We start from the raw sequence: 16610 nt of genomic DNA, 5'->3' as shown, positions 1-16610 counted from the left end.
ATAATACTCCTTGGTATTCGGGTGGCATTTTGCAGTTTCTAAAGCGTTTCCCTTCTGTTCCCTCATTTAACCCTGACGTATTGGAGGGTGTGATTTCAAGTCCCCATTGCACAGATGAGGAGCTGGAGGCCAGGGGTCACAGGGGGTGGTGGTCAAGACAGTGAATGGCTGGGTGCCCTTGGGAAGCAACTCAAAATCCACCTCCGCGGGCTTCCCTGGTGGCGCAGTGGTTGAGAGTCCGCCTGCCGATGCAGTGGACACGGGTTCGTGCCTCGGTCCGGGAGGATCCCACGTGCCGCAGAGCGGCTGGGCGCGTGAGCCATGGCCGCTGAGCCTGTGCGTCCGGAGCCTGTGCTCCACAACGGGAGAGGCCACGACGGTGAGAGGCCCGCGTACCGCAAAAAAAAAAATCCACCTCCTCACCTGTGAAATAGAAATATTAGCACCTGCTGCGGAGAACTGTCGTGAAGAGTACACGCGACAGCGCAGAAAAATTCCTTAAAAAATGACAGCTGCCTAAAATGAGCGCCTCCACCCTGAGCTGTTGTGGCCCCAACAGTTGCATTTTGGGAACATTCTCCTGCTGCTCATGTGCCCACAGACACCTGTTTGGGGGTCTCCCAAAGCTTTTCAGAGCACTGGGAATATCTCGTTGGAATCAGAGCTCTGCCTCAGGGCAGCAGTGTGACGTGCTTTCAGCCTCAGCCTCTTCATTTGTAGAATGGGCATGAGAATCGGTCGTTGTGAGGATGGGCTGAAGCAAAGCACGCAGAGGGCTTGGTAGGGGGCCCAGGACACAGGCGTGGTGCTCGGAAGGCTTCTGTGTTGCCTTCCTGACGTGAAGTGTCGGAGGGGTGTTTGAACCCGTTGCAGGGGGGAGGAGTCCCCGCAGGGGGGAGGAGTCCCCACAGGTGGGACTCGCCCCCCCGACCCCGGAAGCCTGTGCCACCGCGTGCTTTAGGTCCTCTGCGTCCAGCCGCGCTGGCAGGGAGGGGGGTTCGGCTGATGAAAGCTGCTCCCTCACGCCCCACTCACCTTGCGGGAGGGAGAAGGGCCCCTCTTCCCCTTTGCTTTACAGAGCAGCTCCACGGGGGCAAATCTGTCAGATTCCATGGTGATGCCTAAGTGGTTTCCCGCCTACGCCCCTTGCAGCACTGAGTCACCACCCAGCGCTGAGGCGAGGCGGAGGCCGTGGGAAGGGTGTTCCCTCTCGGGCTGCAGCAATGCTGCACAAAATTGCTCCAGAAAACCAGAACCGTGCCCCACGATAAGCACGGCTACCCTCCTTATGCAACTTTTTGACATTGTTCAAAAGCAAGGCTAATGTTCCTTTACTTCCATTTGCTGAGGGCCCTAGAGAGCCGGCCCAGCCAGACCTTATGCCCTGCTTCCTGCAGCCCAGGCAGAGGCCGGCCTCCACACTGTACAGGTGGTGAAACTGAGCCGTGCCTGTGACCGCATGGCTAGGACACTCGCAGCCCCGGCCCTCTGCACCAGCCCTCAGACCTCCCCCTCTATGGCCGGCCGGCTCCTTACTTAGCTTTTGGAACCAGAGACAGCAAAACAGGTAACTATGATACATTTTATTCTTTGTCAAATGAAACGTCATTGTGAGCAGCTATGTCCGGTTGGTGGGCTAGAAGTTTGAAGTCGATTTCTCATAAAAGGAAAGAAAAATCTATTTCTAAATATAAGTTCACATAAACTAGAAGCACGTTTTAGGGGGAATATTTCTTTATACGAAACTTCAAAACTTCTTCGTAGTGCAAAGCTGGGCCTGTGGAGGATGCATGTGGTAACTGAGTATTAAAGGGAAAGGATGTGGTGCTGAGGATCATACTTTGCAGATAGCAGCCGCAGTGATCACAGGTCCTAGCTTGGATCTGAGTTGCTGAGGCTGGCACTCTTGCCCCATCGTCACTGTGCTGCAGTATGTGGGCATCCATTCACCTTTGCCTTGCCTGGTCCTAAAAACAGCACTACCTGCTTCTCCAGGGGCTGTGTCTTTCCTCTTTCCCCACTGAATTCACTAATTGTTCTTCCATCAGGTACTCAACTCACTGTCCTGTGAGCTAATTAGGACTGGAGCTCAGCTTGGGAGGCCCTGTGTTGGTGGGGGAGGGGATAGAAAATATTTGCATAGTCATTCCGGTGACTTTGCATGTTGGCTGCCTCTGGCTGGAGTCTGCCAGGTGAACCGCTATGCTGTCTGGCTCAGGCCAGAGGGAAATAGCCATAAATGAGAGTGGAGGGGGCAGAAAGGGTCCACAGGCGTTCCCACCAACCTCAGGCCTGTCTGAGCCTTAAACTTGCTTGACCTGGGTCGAGAAAAGCCAGACTGCCCTTTCAGCCAGCAGAGCAGCGGGCTGAGTCATATCCTGCCAGCAGCCTGGCCTGATTGGAGTTTATGCTCTGCTCTACATCAGGTCTTGGCCGCTCTGCCTAACAGCTTCCTTCTCTCCCAGAGCAACTGTGAATGTTTCCCCTTCCTTTTCACCATGACCTCAGCTGGCATGGATTTCCTACTGTTTAAAACTCTTCTGCAGTTCGTTCGGTAGAGTTTGGGGTGACACTGATCTTCACCATAATCAGAAGAGTGTGTGATGTTGGTGCCCAGGCAGCCTGGGTTCCTGGAATTGTCCTGACAAGGTTTCTATAAAATGAATTTCTGTATGTGAAAACCTGGGTTCTGGTTGACTTTCACTGGAGCATTTAGAATGTCTCCTTCTGGAAGGGAGAAGTTTTTAACCCCAAAAGTTAAGAGAGCTGTATCTCAGATTGCTCCAGGTCTTAAAAAAAAAAAGAAAAAAGAAAAAATCAGAGAAAAATGTGCTTTCTGAAAACAAACAAAACAAAAATCTGATTTACAGAATTAGGATCTAATTTATTTCTGTGTTAAAGAGGAAAAAAGAAAGATGTTGTTATGTGGTTGAATTAATCTTGAGATGACTGAAAAGAAAAGCAGTAATCTGCAGCAAGGTAAAATGCCCTAAGTTCCAACTTATTCTTCAGTAAAGTGTCTTGTCACATTTCCACTATTTGCTCAGTTTCTAATCCTTAGAAAAATATGTCTTATCAGCTTCCCTTTGAAATAAATATTTATTGCTTTCATATTGTTCTCAACTCTTCGGTTGCTCATACTGTTGAGACTTCAGAGGCTCTGTTCTCTGTGGCTAGTCAGCCACAAAAGATTCCCTTGGGCTGAGTCCCCAAGACCTATCTTGCAATAGAAGTCATTGTTATTATGATTTCCTTGGAGCTCTTAACAGAATGTGACCACATGGCAGGATACCAGAAATCATATGAAATTTGGAGTCAGAACAACCATTTATTTGCTTTGTGGCCTTGAGCAGGTGACTTAACCTTTCTGACTCCCCTTAATTTCAGCATCAATGAGCAGGGTCAAGTGCTCCTCCTCGTGCTTCCCTGCCATTGTGTGGGCCTTTGTTTGCCACATTGAGCTATGTGGTTCCCTTGTCTACCTCCTCAATCCATCCCAGGCCCTGAGAGCTACCTGGGGAGAGAGTCTTGTCATCTCTGTGTCCCCATGCCTAGCACAGAGGCTGGCAAGGAGCAGAGGGCAGGGGTTTTGTGTGGGTGGGGAAAAGAAAGGAAGGAAGGGGAGGGAAGGAGGGAGAAAGGAAGGAAAGGTAGGGGGAAGTACAAATTTTCAACTCCTCTGGAACTCATAGTTACTTATTTTAACCACAGACTGGCCTAAGTGATAAGACATGCTAAAAACAATAGTATTGCTGCCACGTATCACTTCCCAGTTTTCAGCACTGATTTTACCATCATCTTATAGCTGATGCACTTATTTATACATGTGAGCCTGTTTACTCTCCTAGCAGCCTGTGTGGTAGCCACCACCATGATCCTCCATTGACAGATGACAAACCAGAGGTCAGGAGAAGTTGAATCACTTGCCCGTGTCACACAGCTGGCACATGGTTGGACCCTGGATTTGAGCCCAGGTCCCCAAGATTCTAGAGCTGGTGCATTTAACCAGTGTACCCTCAGCACCCAGTTTAGGACTTGACAAGCAGTTGATTTCAATAAAGAGTCTTTGAATGATTGAGTGAGTGAGTGAGTGAATGTTCTTCCATGGCCATTCTCTCACTAGACTTTCAGTCACACTGTTAGTTCTTTCTTCCTGGAATATGTGATGATTAAAACAGAACATCTCAGACCTGGGTTCAGATCTGAGCTTTCCACGTCACTCTGGGAAAGTTACCCCTCTCTGAGTGTCAGCTTCTTTCCTATCGACATGGGAATAATATCAGTGCCTTTCATCTCAGCCTGGGTTCTCCCAGAAGCAGACCATGAGACAGTGATTCAAGTGTAAATAATTTATTTGGGAGGCACAGGAATGCAAGTAGGGGAACAGGAAAGTGAGACAGGAACGGGCAGGAGGTGTTTTCAAGCAAGTTAATTATCAGTATAGGCAACTGAGGCTCAGTTGCTCTGGGGGACTCTGAGAGCTAGCATAGAGCCCACAGCTCATGGTTTTCCCACCCAAGGAGCAAGGGAGCTGGGGTATTTATACACCAGCTCCCAGCTCCCATCAGTCATGGGCCAAGGGCTGCCAGGGTTGGGAGAGTGGCATTACTTCTCTCGAATTTGTGGATTCTCTGCCCACCAGAGAAGGTCCTCTGGCAAAGAGATGCAGAATCTGTGGCGGAAATGACAGCACAGTGGTTAGATCTGTGGGATTATGGGTGGGGCAACAGTAGCATCTCTGCACTCTTAGCCGTCACTGTGAGGATTAAGTAGGATTATTTAAAGTTTGGAAGCAATTATACTCCAATAAAGATGTTAAAATATAAAAAAAAGTTTGGAGAATAGACCCTGACACATATTAAGCGCTCCATGAGCGATGGCCTCGAGGGGCCTTTTCCCAGGACTCTCTGTGTGATACAAAACAGCTGTCCTCGGGATTTGCTCCTTAGAACCCCACCATCAATCTACAAGTGGTAACGTGGTCCTACTGAGTACCAGATACTAGGGTACAAGCAGTGAGCTTAGCCAGCAGGGTTCTGGCCATCCAGCATTCATGGCCGCTCCTGGCTGACAAAAGATGAATGAGAAATGACAGACATGCCTCTAGGAATGATGGGGACAGTGCTCGGAATGGTGAGGACCCTGGGAGCCACCCTGTCCACCCCCCACACTTTGCAGAGAGGGACTCATCCCAAGGCACGTGGCTAAGCGGGAAGTGCTGGGACTGGACTCCTCCCCCATTGCTCCTCCCACCTGCCTTGGAAGTGAGCACAACGCATGTGGAGGGCGTTGGGCAAACCCTCCACCTGGGATTCCCAGTGGTTATTTTTGTAACACAGGAAACAGGTTCAGCAAATGCCTAAATTGAGGAATTTCCTGGGTGGAGAGTCCCTCCCACTTTTGGACTTTGCCTTACAAGGGGCTTCCCTGGACAGGTATCTGGAAAGTTCATGCCTACAGCTCCCTGGGGACTAAAACTCAGAAGTTTCATGGAGCAGATGCATGGGAATAAGGATCTGTCCTCCCTGCCACAGGGCAGCTGTGTGGCTTTAGGCTGTTCCCTCTCCCTCTCTAATCCTGTTTCATCGTCTGTAAAATGGGGACTGTGAATGAAATAATGGGCATGGGAGTGCTTTGGGAGAAACAAGCTGTGTGCATCTTATGAGTAGGGAAGCATTATCATCACTGCTGTTGATGTTATTGTTGTTAGGAATGGTGTGACCTTGGGCCAGCCAGTTCCTCTCTCTAAGAATCCTCTCTCCTCCCCACTGGCTGTCGTCGACTCCAAAGGGCCAGGAATGCGGAGGCAGCCCCCCAAGACCTGCAGCCGTAGAATATGACCTTGTCAGGCCTGTAAAGAATCAAATGTTCCAACCCCTTGTAGTGGGGCAGCTGAGGCTCAGTGGAGGGGAAAGGACTTGCCCAAGGCCACCCAGCCTCAGCAGCAGTCAGCTTTGGCCCAGGGATGCTGACTCATAGCCCATAGCTCTCCCCCGCCACCTGTCAAGGACTGTGCGTGCCCCGGCCCCTCTGCCCCCTACTCTGCCCCAAGCCCCTCTCCCCTCCCCGACCTCCAGCCAGGGAAGCTCGCTGCTCAGTTCCGAGTGTGGGAGTGCACCCTCTCTACACAGCAATTCAACATCCCTGCCTCGGAGTTGAGGTGTGGCAGATGGCAGAGCAGAACTGAGCCTCGGTTTATTTTTGACTCAAAGAGGACATCGCACAAGTGCACAGCGCTTGCTGGTGGGGGCAACAGGTCTGGCACGTGGGGCAGCAGAATCTGCCGGCTTTGACAGCCACGCAACCTGAGTTCGAATCCTGGCTTGGCCACCTTCAGCCGTGCGCCCTCAGGTACACAGTCTTCCCTCTGAGAGCCTCCGCTTCCCCATTTGTAAAGTGGAGCAGTGAGGCCCAGAGGCCATCCTTTATCAGTTTCATAGGCACATGGCTTCATCGAGGGAGAAGATGCACATGTGGTGAGGGGACTTTGGGGGCTGGTTTCTATCTCTAGAGAGGGGAAGTGATGGGAAAGTGGTGTCAGAAGGGAGGATCCCTGGCAGGCACCAAGTTGGGGCCAGGAGCGGAGCTGTCCCAGGTGTGACCCCGCCGTGCCCCCATGTAGGGGTGTATTGGCTGGTGGCTGGGGCAGAGCCAGGCAAAGCCCGGGGACCCAGACCCTTCCTCTGTTCCCCATAGGTAACCCTGGACAGAGGGACTGAGTAGGGTGGGCCCAGGGAAGGAGAGGTCGGACCGAGGTGGGCAAGGGGCACACTGAGAGGGTCTTTGGTCTTCAGTGGGGAGACTGAAGGGTGGGAGGGAGGGGATGTGAGAGGCCTCCTTCCCTCCCTCCTCTGCCCCCTGATGGAGTCAGGCTGATGGAGGCTTCTCAGACTAAGGTCCAGCCTCTGGACGATGGGATAATCATTTGAGGGGAGGGGGCTGTGAGAGTGCTGGGGGATGGGCAAGCCCATCTTGCTGACTGATGTACCATGTGCAAGCATGTTTTCCTACATATATGTTTACTATAGAAAACAGGGAAATACAGACACTTTATAGAAGAACCGAAACCTTTACCCCACAGTGTTGACATTTGGGGAACACTATGTCTTTCAAAATTACTATATCTTTTTTTTTTCTAGGCTATAAACATAATACATTTCTTGTTGTAGGTCATAGAAATTGAGATCTTATCTACTCTGCATTTTTCACCTCAGGTTATTAAGATATTTTCCTGGGCTATTAAAAATTATTTGAAAACATGATTATTGATAGATACATAATATTCTGTCCTATGGCTTCTCAGTAATTTACGTAACTAATCTCTTAGATTAGAAATTTAGATTGTGTCCAGATTATTGCCATGATTAAAAAGAAAAACACCGTGATCAACATCGATATGGCTCAAACATTGTTTGCATTTCTAATTACTTCCGTTAGAATAAGTTCTTAAGCAAAATGACTGGGTAAGAGGATGTACATTTTTTCCTTTATTTTGTTTTTTACTATTATATTTGATACATCAAATACATTATATTTGATACATACAAAGGAAATTATGTAGCATATATGTTAGTTTAATAATACAATGTATATCGTGGACTTAGAATGTCACCAATAACTTGCATATTCCTGTGTGAGTGTCCCCATCCCAACCCCCTGCCTCTTTCAGAGGAAATGACCATCCTGTGTTTATCATTTCCTTGCTTTTTTTTTTTTTTCTATAGACTGTATTTTTTAGAGCAATTTTAGGTTCACAGCAAAAGTGAATAGAAAGTACAGAGAATTCCCATATGCTTCTTTTAAAAAAACATTTTTATCTCGTGTGTGTATGCTTACACCATGTATTGTTTAGTTTTGCTTTTGCTTTAGTTCTTTAAAATGTCATTGCGCAGTATGTAACCTTTTGAGTCTTGCTTCTTTCCGGCAACATTCTGTTTCTCTGATTCATCCACGTGGTTGCTGCAGCTGGAGTTGGTGCATTTGTATGGCTGTATAGTATTCCGAGGCATGAAGATGTTGCACTCTTGTTGATTTGTTCTCCTTCCGGTGAACACGTGGGTTGTTTCCAGAGCAGCTGTTGCAATCAGTGTTGCTGGGAACATTCTTGGCCATGGCGCCGTCACCTAGAAAAGGAACACACGAGGTTAAAACAGATTTGGGAGGGGGTAGAATCCAGAGTGGAGCACACACAAGCTTGAGTTGAGGTGTCCACAGGCCATGAACTGATTTGGTTTTGGAGGAGGGCTACTACACAGAATGTCTCGTGGGCTTGCCTGAGCTAGAATGTGCCGTTTCTCATCTCTCAAGCTCAGCTGCCAAGGTCATTGTCTTGGGCTTGGGAGCAAGAGTAGAACCCTCTCCCCTGCCCGCCTTCAAGGAGGCAGAAGCACTGTTTGTGAAGGGAATCACCGTCCCTCCCCCTTTAGCCTCGGTGCCATTAAATCTGAGTATCCCTAACTGTGGAGTGTATACCCCTGATGGTACCTAAGAGGATACTAGGTGGTATGAAATAACAGCCCATCACCTGGTGAGAAAACTCATCTGTTTCCAGTTCTCTTTCAGTCTTCCAGGTCACCTCAAGGTTAAAGGTTCTGTCTGGAACTAGTGTGTCTTTAATTATGGCCCCCTCCCTGCCTGAACACTGGCTAGACTCTAGGCAGAGAGCAAGCCACCTTTGGGCTCAGGGCCTCAGGCAGGCAATAGAATCCACTAAACATCAGGACATCCTGTTATAATTTTTCTGTTGTGGTCATCTTTTATTTGTGGTGAGTGGCACTGGTTTTCCTTTTAAAATAACTGTGTTTAAGTTTTAATAAGGCAAGCTATTAAGAGAAAATGAGATTGATTAAAGGACAGATAGTAATCATCTTGACAGTCATATTTGATTGACCCAGGTTGGGGAAATTCTGACCTCAATCAGCCATTCTCCAACTTTCTGTCTCAGGACGCTTTACATTCTTAAAAATGATTGAGGACCCCAAAGAGTTGTGCTTATGTGAATATTATCTCTTCATATTTACCATATTCGAAGTCAAAACTGAGATTGTAATAATACTTGTATATTAATTCTTTTAAAAATAACAATAATAAATCCATTATGGTAACATACTTTATGAAAAATAACTATATTTTCCAAAAAAAAAAAAACTAGAAGAGTAGTGTTGTTTTATGTTTTTGCAAGTCTTTTTAATGACTTAATTGAAGACAGCTGGATTCTCATCTGCTTCAGCGTTCAGTCTGTTGCCATATGATGTTTGGCTTCCTGTGTTTGAAGAAATTCCAGCCTCACAGAGATATGTTGTGGGAAAGGGAGGAGGATTCTAATAGCCGTTCAGATAATTGTAGATATCCTTCTTTGATACTACACCCAAACTCAACAAGTGATAGCGTATTAGTTTGCTAGGGCTGTTATTCAACCAAACTTGGGCCCACTTATCCGTGCACAGTAAAGCCAATCTGTTGACACCACGTTGTGGTAAAGGCAAGTATAGCACTTATTGCAAGGCACCCAATATGGGGCCAAACAAGGAGAATGGGAAGCTCGTGTTCAAAAGACCTGAACTCCTCTATGGCTCTTGGGGAAGGGTTTTGAAAGGCAACATTAGGGGTGAGGGTTGTAGGGTACTTGATCAGCTCGTGGACATTCTTCTGATTGGTTGGTAGTGAGGTAATAGGGTGGCTTTTCAGGAGTTAACATCATCATCCTTCTGGTTTCAACCGGTCTGGGGTCAACATGCTGGTGGTCAGCATGCAGTTAGCTTCTTCTACCTGGAGGGGATTTTAGTATCCACAAAACAACTCAAGGATATGGCTCAAGAGATTACCTAGAGCCCTTGAAGAAGAACTAAAGGTCCTTGACTTTGTTTTATGGCTAAGCTATTATTATTTTGTCTTGCTTGACTGTTTTCCTTTGTTTCTGCATTTTCTCACTTCTCTGATTAAATTTGCTCTTTGGAACTCGGGGAAGGCCTAAGAAGCTAAAACTTTTTTATAAACAAGATGTGGGGGGACATGTTGGGGGGAGTCTGTCCGCAAGAAGGCCCCACAGGGTCCTGCTCAGTTACAGGGCTGCCATAACAAAATACCACAGACTGAATGACTTCAACAACAGAAATGTATTTTGTCATAGTTGTGGCAGTTAGAAACCCAAGATCAAGGCATGCTGGCCTCTATCCTTGGCTTGCAGATGGCTGTTTTCTTGTTATATCCTCACAGGGTCCTTCCTCTTGTGTGCACATCCCTGGTATCTCTCTGTGTGTCCAAATTCCCTCTTCTTATAAAAACACTAGTCAGTTTGGATTAGGGCCCATTTAATGTCCTCATTTTAACTTAGTCGCCTCTTTAAAAGGCCCTATCTCCAAATACAGTCACATTCTGAGGTACTGGGAGGTTAAGACTTCAAGATATGAACTTTGGGAGACAATCTTTGGGACACAATTCAGCCCAGAGCAGACAGCATTTTTAAAATTAGTTGCAATGAAGAATCTGAAGCCATGACAATGAACTTCTCATATTGTACATTATAATCCTTTTTTTTTCTTTCACTTTGATGAATTTTTTTAACCTATGCATGGTTTTGCAACATCCTGCACTGGTCATTTAGAAAATATTGGCTCATTGAGTTATGCAGTTATTTTAAATGTTTGCATATTTCATTATACAATATCATAAAATGTCACATTTGTGATCTAAGCTCTGACCTCATCAGAAACATCTCTAAGTATTGGGAAGCTGTCAAGTTCATGATGGCACATACAAGTCTTCCAAAATTCTAATTTTCACTTTGGAAGCTCCAATCTTATCATTGGCAACAAATACCGTCATTTGTTTTCCTTGAGATGATAGGCTCACTCTGTTCATTTTTGAGAAAATGTCTGCCAGATACCCAAGTCTGAATAACTATTGTGTGTCTGTCAGTTGTTCTTTTATGTAAAAATGGGTTTGGTGAAAACAGAGGCAAGTTCAGCTCACAACTCAAGTGCTCACAGGAGAACCTCTCCTCCGACACCCATCCTACTTGGGTTACAGCAGAATGCTTGATGCATATATTTCCCATTCCATGTTCCCATGTTGAGAGTTAATAAAATTAATCATTTTTACTGCTTCATCCGGGATATTCCTTAGTGAAGCTGGCATTTTTTACCGCCTGTGTGTGGTGATGAAGAATAGGATGACGACTAGTACAGTTTGGTGCCACTCCCTTGATTCACGCTAGGGCACCAGCAGTTTTTGCACCAGCAGTGCAAATATCAACAGGTGAAGGTGGTAAATAACATCTAAATGTTATTAGGAAGATGGTTTTGATCTCTCAGCCCCCCGTGTAAGCATCTTGGGAACCCTCACGGGCATGTGGACCACACTTTGAGAACCATTTTGACCTAGATAAATAATACGGAGAAGGTTTGAGGCCTCGAAAATGACCTTGGTGCCAGAGTGACAAGACCTGGGTGTGATTCTAGCTCTGCCAGTGTGGAACTAAGTGGCCTTGGATAGCTCACTGACCTCTAGAAGCCAGGCACTTTACACATAAAGGGTGGTGGGAGCTTCCTGCCTCCCAGAGCTGAGGAGGGAAGGAAATAAGGTACAGACTTGAGAGTCTTTTGTGAAAGGTAATGCACAGCCCAGGCAAGAGGAGCCAGCTGTCGTGGGGAATGAGGCAAAGTTATGAACTTTCATGCCCTGGCTTAAGCCATTTTTGATTAGCGACACTGCCCAGATCCCTGTATTCCCCTGAAGAGACCTCAGAAGGTTAGACCTAGAGACCCTGAAAGAGATGCCCTGCAGGATTTCTAGTTTTAACAAATCGGCATCTTTGGGGCTCTGCTCCAGGTCACCCATTACCACCTGCAGCTTTGAAAGGAAAAGGCCTCCTAAAAGCCCGGAGTCCTTCAGGTCCTTGACTGGACAGGTAGGCATTCACCTGGATCAGGTAGAAAGCTGGGAGCCCATGGGAAATGACAGGCATCTTAGAAAATCTGATTTGTTTAGCTGTGTTAAGAAGATAGAGGTGATTCTGGAAAACTCCAGGGAGCTGGAAAGCACATGTTCAGAGGGCTTCAGGTGGGCTCCTGCTTCCGGGATGGTGGAGTAAAGGTACTTGTCCCTAGGTGCAACTGAGAACCCTAGACATTCTATACAAAATAAGCATAAGAAAATTCTAAAAGATAGAGAGAAGACAGACCTGCTTCTTAGGACCTGGGGACCCAAGAAACAGCATAGCAGTGAGTTCCTGGTGAGTTTTCTTTTTGCCTCATATAGCCCAGAGTTGGAGCTGAAGAAGCCAGAAATGAGGAAATGCCAATGGGCAGGCAAAAAAATGCCCCAACAGAAACCTGGTCTCTCTAGCTAAAGAAGCAGGAAAGGGGCAGCCTAGCAGAACAGACACTTTTAGGCAAAAACTGCTCTACTCTAACTAAACACCATAGAAAACATTGTGGCTCCACCCCCACCAGCAAAGATCCAGTGGGGAGATTAGACTTCCCCCTTCACCAGACTGTAATGAAGCATCCCAAGTCCGCCACGGGAGTGGTGTCAGAGAAGGCCAAGTAGGGAGCCAGGATTTTCATTACCCACTGGGTGGTGACAAGACCTCACCCCAGTCCCTGTCATGATAGTGGAGAGACCACACTGAGAGCAGTAACAAGGCACTCCTGTACCTCCCAGCCATGGAGGTATCAGTGGGAGCCTGATGGGGAGCTGGATTTCCCAACCAACCCCCTTTCTCTGCTGGAGTAGTGTCAGAGGAAGCCAGCTGAAACAGAAGGTTTAAATGAGATCCAGTCTCATAACATAATACCCCAAATGCCCAAGTTTCTGTAGAAATTCACTTATAACAAGAACTAGGAAGATCTCAAACTGAATGAAAAAAGGCAATCAATAGAAGCCAACACCAAGATGACAGAGATGTTGAAATTATCTGACAAAGATTTTAAAGCAGCCATCATAAAAATGCTCCAAGAAACAGCTATGAACACACTTGAAACAAATGAAAAAAATAGAGTGTGTCAGCAAAGAAACAGAAGCATAGAGAAGAACCAAATAGAAATTTTAGACTGAAATATATGATAACTGAAATTTAAAAGAAAAATTCAATGGATGTGCTTTACTGAAGGCCGGAGGGGACAGAGGAAAGAATCACTGAGCTGGAATATAGGACAATAGAAGTTATCTAAGCTGAATAACCAAGAGAAAATAGACACAAGATAAATAAGTAAACACAGCCTCAGGGACCTGTGAGATTGTAACAAAAGATCTCATGTTTATGTCGTTGGACTCCTGGAAGGAGATAAGAAAGGAAGTGAAACTGAAAAAATACTTGAAGAAATAGTGGCTGAAAACGTCCCAAATTTGGCAAATAACATAAACCTACAGATTCGTAAAGCTGAGCAAAATTCCAAAGAGAATAAACTCAACAAAATCCACACCAAGGTAAAACATAGGTAAACTTCTGAAAACTAAAAACAAAACAGAAGTCTTGAAAGCAGTGAGAGAGAAATGACACCTCATCTATAAGGGGGAAGCAATTCAAGTGACAGTGAATTTCTCATTGGAAACCATGGAGGCCAGAAGGAAGTGGCACAACATTTTTCAAATGCTGAAAGGAAAGAACAGTCAACTCAGAATCCTATATCCAGCAAAAATATTCTTCAAGAATGAAGGGGGGGCTTCCCTGGTGGCGCAGTGGTTGAGAGTCCACCTGCCGATGCAGGGGACGCAAGTTCGTGCCCTGGTCTGGGAAGATCCCACCTGCCGCGGAGCGGCTGAGCCTGTGAGCCATGGCCGCTGAGCCTGCGTGTCCGGAGCCTGTGCTCCGCAACGGGAGAGGCCACAACAGTGAGAGGCCCGTGTACCGCAAAAAACAAACAAACAAAAGAATGAAGGGGAAATCAAGACAGTCTCAGATGAAGAAAAACTGAGAGAATTTATTGCCAGAAGACCTACCCTAAAAGAGTGCTAAAAGAAGTTTTCTAAACAGAAAATAAACAATAAAAGATGAAACTTGGGGCTTCCCTGGTGGCACAGTGGTTGAGAGTCCGCCTGCCGATGCAGGGGACGTGGGTTCGTGCCCCGGTCCGGGAAGATGCCGCAGAGCGGCTGGGCCCGTGAGCCATGGCCACTGAGCCTGCGCGTCTGGAGCCTGTGCTCCGCAACGGGATAGGCCACAACAGTGAGAAGCCCGCGTACTAAAGAAAAAAAAAAAAGAATCTTGGAACGTCAGGAAGGAAAAAAAATATGGTAAGCAACAATATGGGTAAATGCAATTGACCCTTTCTTTCTCTTCTTGAGTTTTCCAAATTATATTTGACAATTGAAGCAAAAATTATAACACTTTCTGATGTAGTTTTAAGTGATGTGGAAAGAACAAGTAGCAAACAAAAATTAAAATTGCAGACTTAAAGTTTAACGTATCAGTAATTACATTAAATGTAAATGGTTTAAATACACCAATTAAAAGACTAATATTGACAGAGTGGCTTGAAAAACATGACCTGACTATACACTATCTACAAGAAACTCACTTCAAATATAATAATACAGGCAGGCTGAAAGTAAAAGAATAGACAAAATGTATATCCTACCAACATTAATCAAAAGAAAATAGGAGTAGCTATATTAATATCAGATAAAGTAGATTTCAGAGCAAAGAAAATTACTAGAGTAAGAAAGGAATATTGTATAACAGTAAAAGAGTCAAGCCACCAAGAAGATATAGCAATCCTAAATGTATATGCACCAAACAACAGAGCTATAAAATATGTGAAGCAAACAGTGATGGAACTGACTACAATTATAGTTGGAGACTTCAACACCCTTCTCTCAATAATCAATAGAGCAATTAGACAGAATATCAGAGCAAGGATATAGAAGAACTCAACAACACCGTAAACCAACAGGATCAAATCAACATTTATAGAACACATTCTTTTGAAGTGTCCACAGAACATACACTGTGATAGACCATATTCTGGGACATAAAATAAACTTCAGCAAAATTAGAATTTAAATCAAAGAGAATGTGTTCTCCAATTACAGTAAAATCGAACAAGAAATCAATAATAGAAAGATAACAGAAAAATCTCCAGCCACTTGAAAGCTAAATAATACACATCTAAATAATCCGTGGGTCAATGATAAAGTCTAAATGAAAATTTTTTAAATATATTGAACTGAATTGAAATAAAAATACAACATATCAGAATGTGTGTGACATACCTAAAGCAGTGCTGAGACAGAAATTTATAGTACTAAATGCATAATTAGCAAATAAAAAAGCCTCAAATCAATAATCTAAGCTCCATCTTGACAAAATAAAAAAGGAAGAGCGAAATAAACCCAAATCAAGCAGGAGGAAGGAAATAATAAACAGCAGAAATCAGTAAAATTGAGAACAGAAAATGAATAGAGAAGACGCAATGAAACAAAGAGCTGAGTCTTTGAAAATATCAACAACATTGACAAAACTTTAGCAAGACTAACAGGGAGAGAGAAAGAAAGAGAAGGAAAGAGAGAAATTACCAAAATTAGAAATGAAATGTGATCTCACTATAGACCTTGCAAGTACACAATTGGATGGTAAGGGAATACTATGAATAACTCTACGCACATAAATTGGACAACCTAAACGAAATGGACCAGTTCCTCAAAAAATGCAAACTACTACAGTTCACCCATATGAAATAGATAATTTGAAGAGCACTATAATTATTGAGGAACTTTAATTTTTAAATACCCTAAAAAGAAATCCCCAGACCAGATAGTTTCACTGGAGAATTTTACCAAATGCTTAAAAAATTAACACCAACTCTACACAATGTTTTCCAGTAAGCAGAAGAGGAAGGAACACTTTCCAGTTTATCTTATGAAGCTAGAATGACCCTGATATCAAAACCAGACAAAGACAATACCAAAAAGAAAAACTACAGGCCAACATCCCTCATCAATATAATGTGAAAATCCTTATTGAAACATTAGCAAATAAAATTCAGCAATGTATAAAAGCAATTATGCATCATGACCAAATAGGGTTTATTCCAGGAATGCAAGGTTGGTTCAACATTTAAAAATCAATTAGCATAACTGACCATGTTAATGGTCCAAAGAAAAATCACATGATAAATCCATCAATGCAGGCAAAACATTTGATAAAATTCAGCAACCATTCATGGTATAATGTTCAGAAACATAGGAATAGAGGGGAATTCATTCAATTTGATAAAGAACATCTACAAAAAACTACAGGTAATATTATCTTAATGGTTAAAGACTGAATGGTTTCTCCTAAAATTCGGAATAAGGCAAGATGTTAGCTCTCACCACTTATATTCAAATCGTGCTGGAAGTTCTAGCCAATGCAACAAGACAAGAAAAGGAGTACGGATTGGAAAGGAGGAAATAAACTGTCCATATTTGCAGCTAACTTCATCATCTACATGAAAAATCCAAAAGAATCTATTAAAGAAAAAAAACCTCCTAGAAGTAATAAGTGATTTCGGGAAGGTCATAGGGTACAAGATAAACATACAAAAATTATTGTATTCCTGTATACTAGCAATGAACATGTGGGCACAATAATTTAAAATGCAGCGCCATTTACAATCACTCAAAAAATG

General features: G+C 44.6%; 1 protein-coding gene across 1 annotated transcript in view; it reads left to right on the top strand.

Annotated features, from left to right (window-relative positions):
• The first annotated feature begins 639 nt into the window (after positions 1-639).
• ATP2B2 (ATPase plasma membrane Ca2+ transporting 2) overlaps positions 640-16610 on the top strand; it is a 211144-nt gene continuing 195173 nt past the window's right edge. The window contains exon 1 of the mRNA XM_089919712.1: positions 640-1567. The gene's annotated coding sequence lies outside the window, so the exon portion shown is untranslated. The remainder of the gene's footprint in view (positions 1568-16610) is intronic.

The sequence above is a fragment of the Delphinapterus leucas genome, chromosome 10 (genome assembly GCF_059928025.1).
Source record: "Delphinapterus leucas isolate spDelLeu-1000000601 "Yukka" chromosome 10, BTC_Dleu_Yukka2, whole genome shotgun sequence".
Classification (NCBI taxonomy): Eukaryota; Metazoa; Chordata; class Mammalia; order Artiodactyla; family Monodontidae; genus Delphinapterus; species Delphinapterus leucas.
The sequence above is the reverse complement of the archived record's forward strand: the minus strand, read 5'-3'. Positions and strand labels throughout refer to the sequence as shown.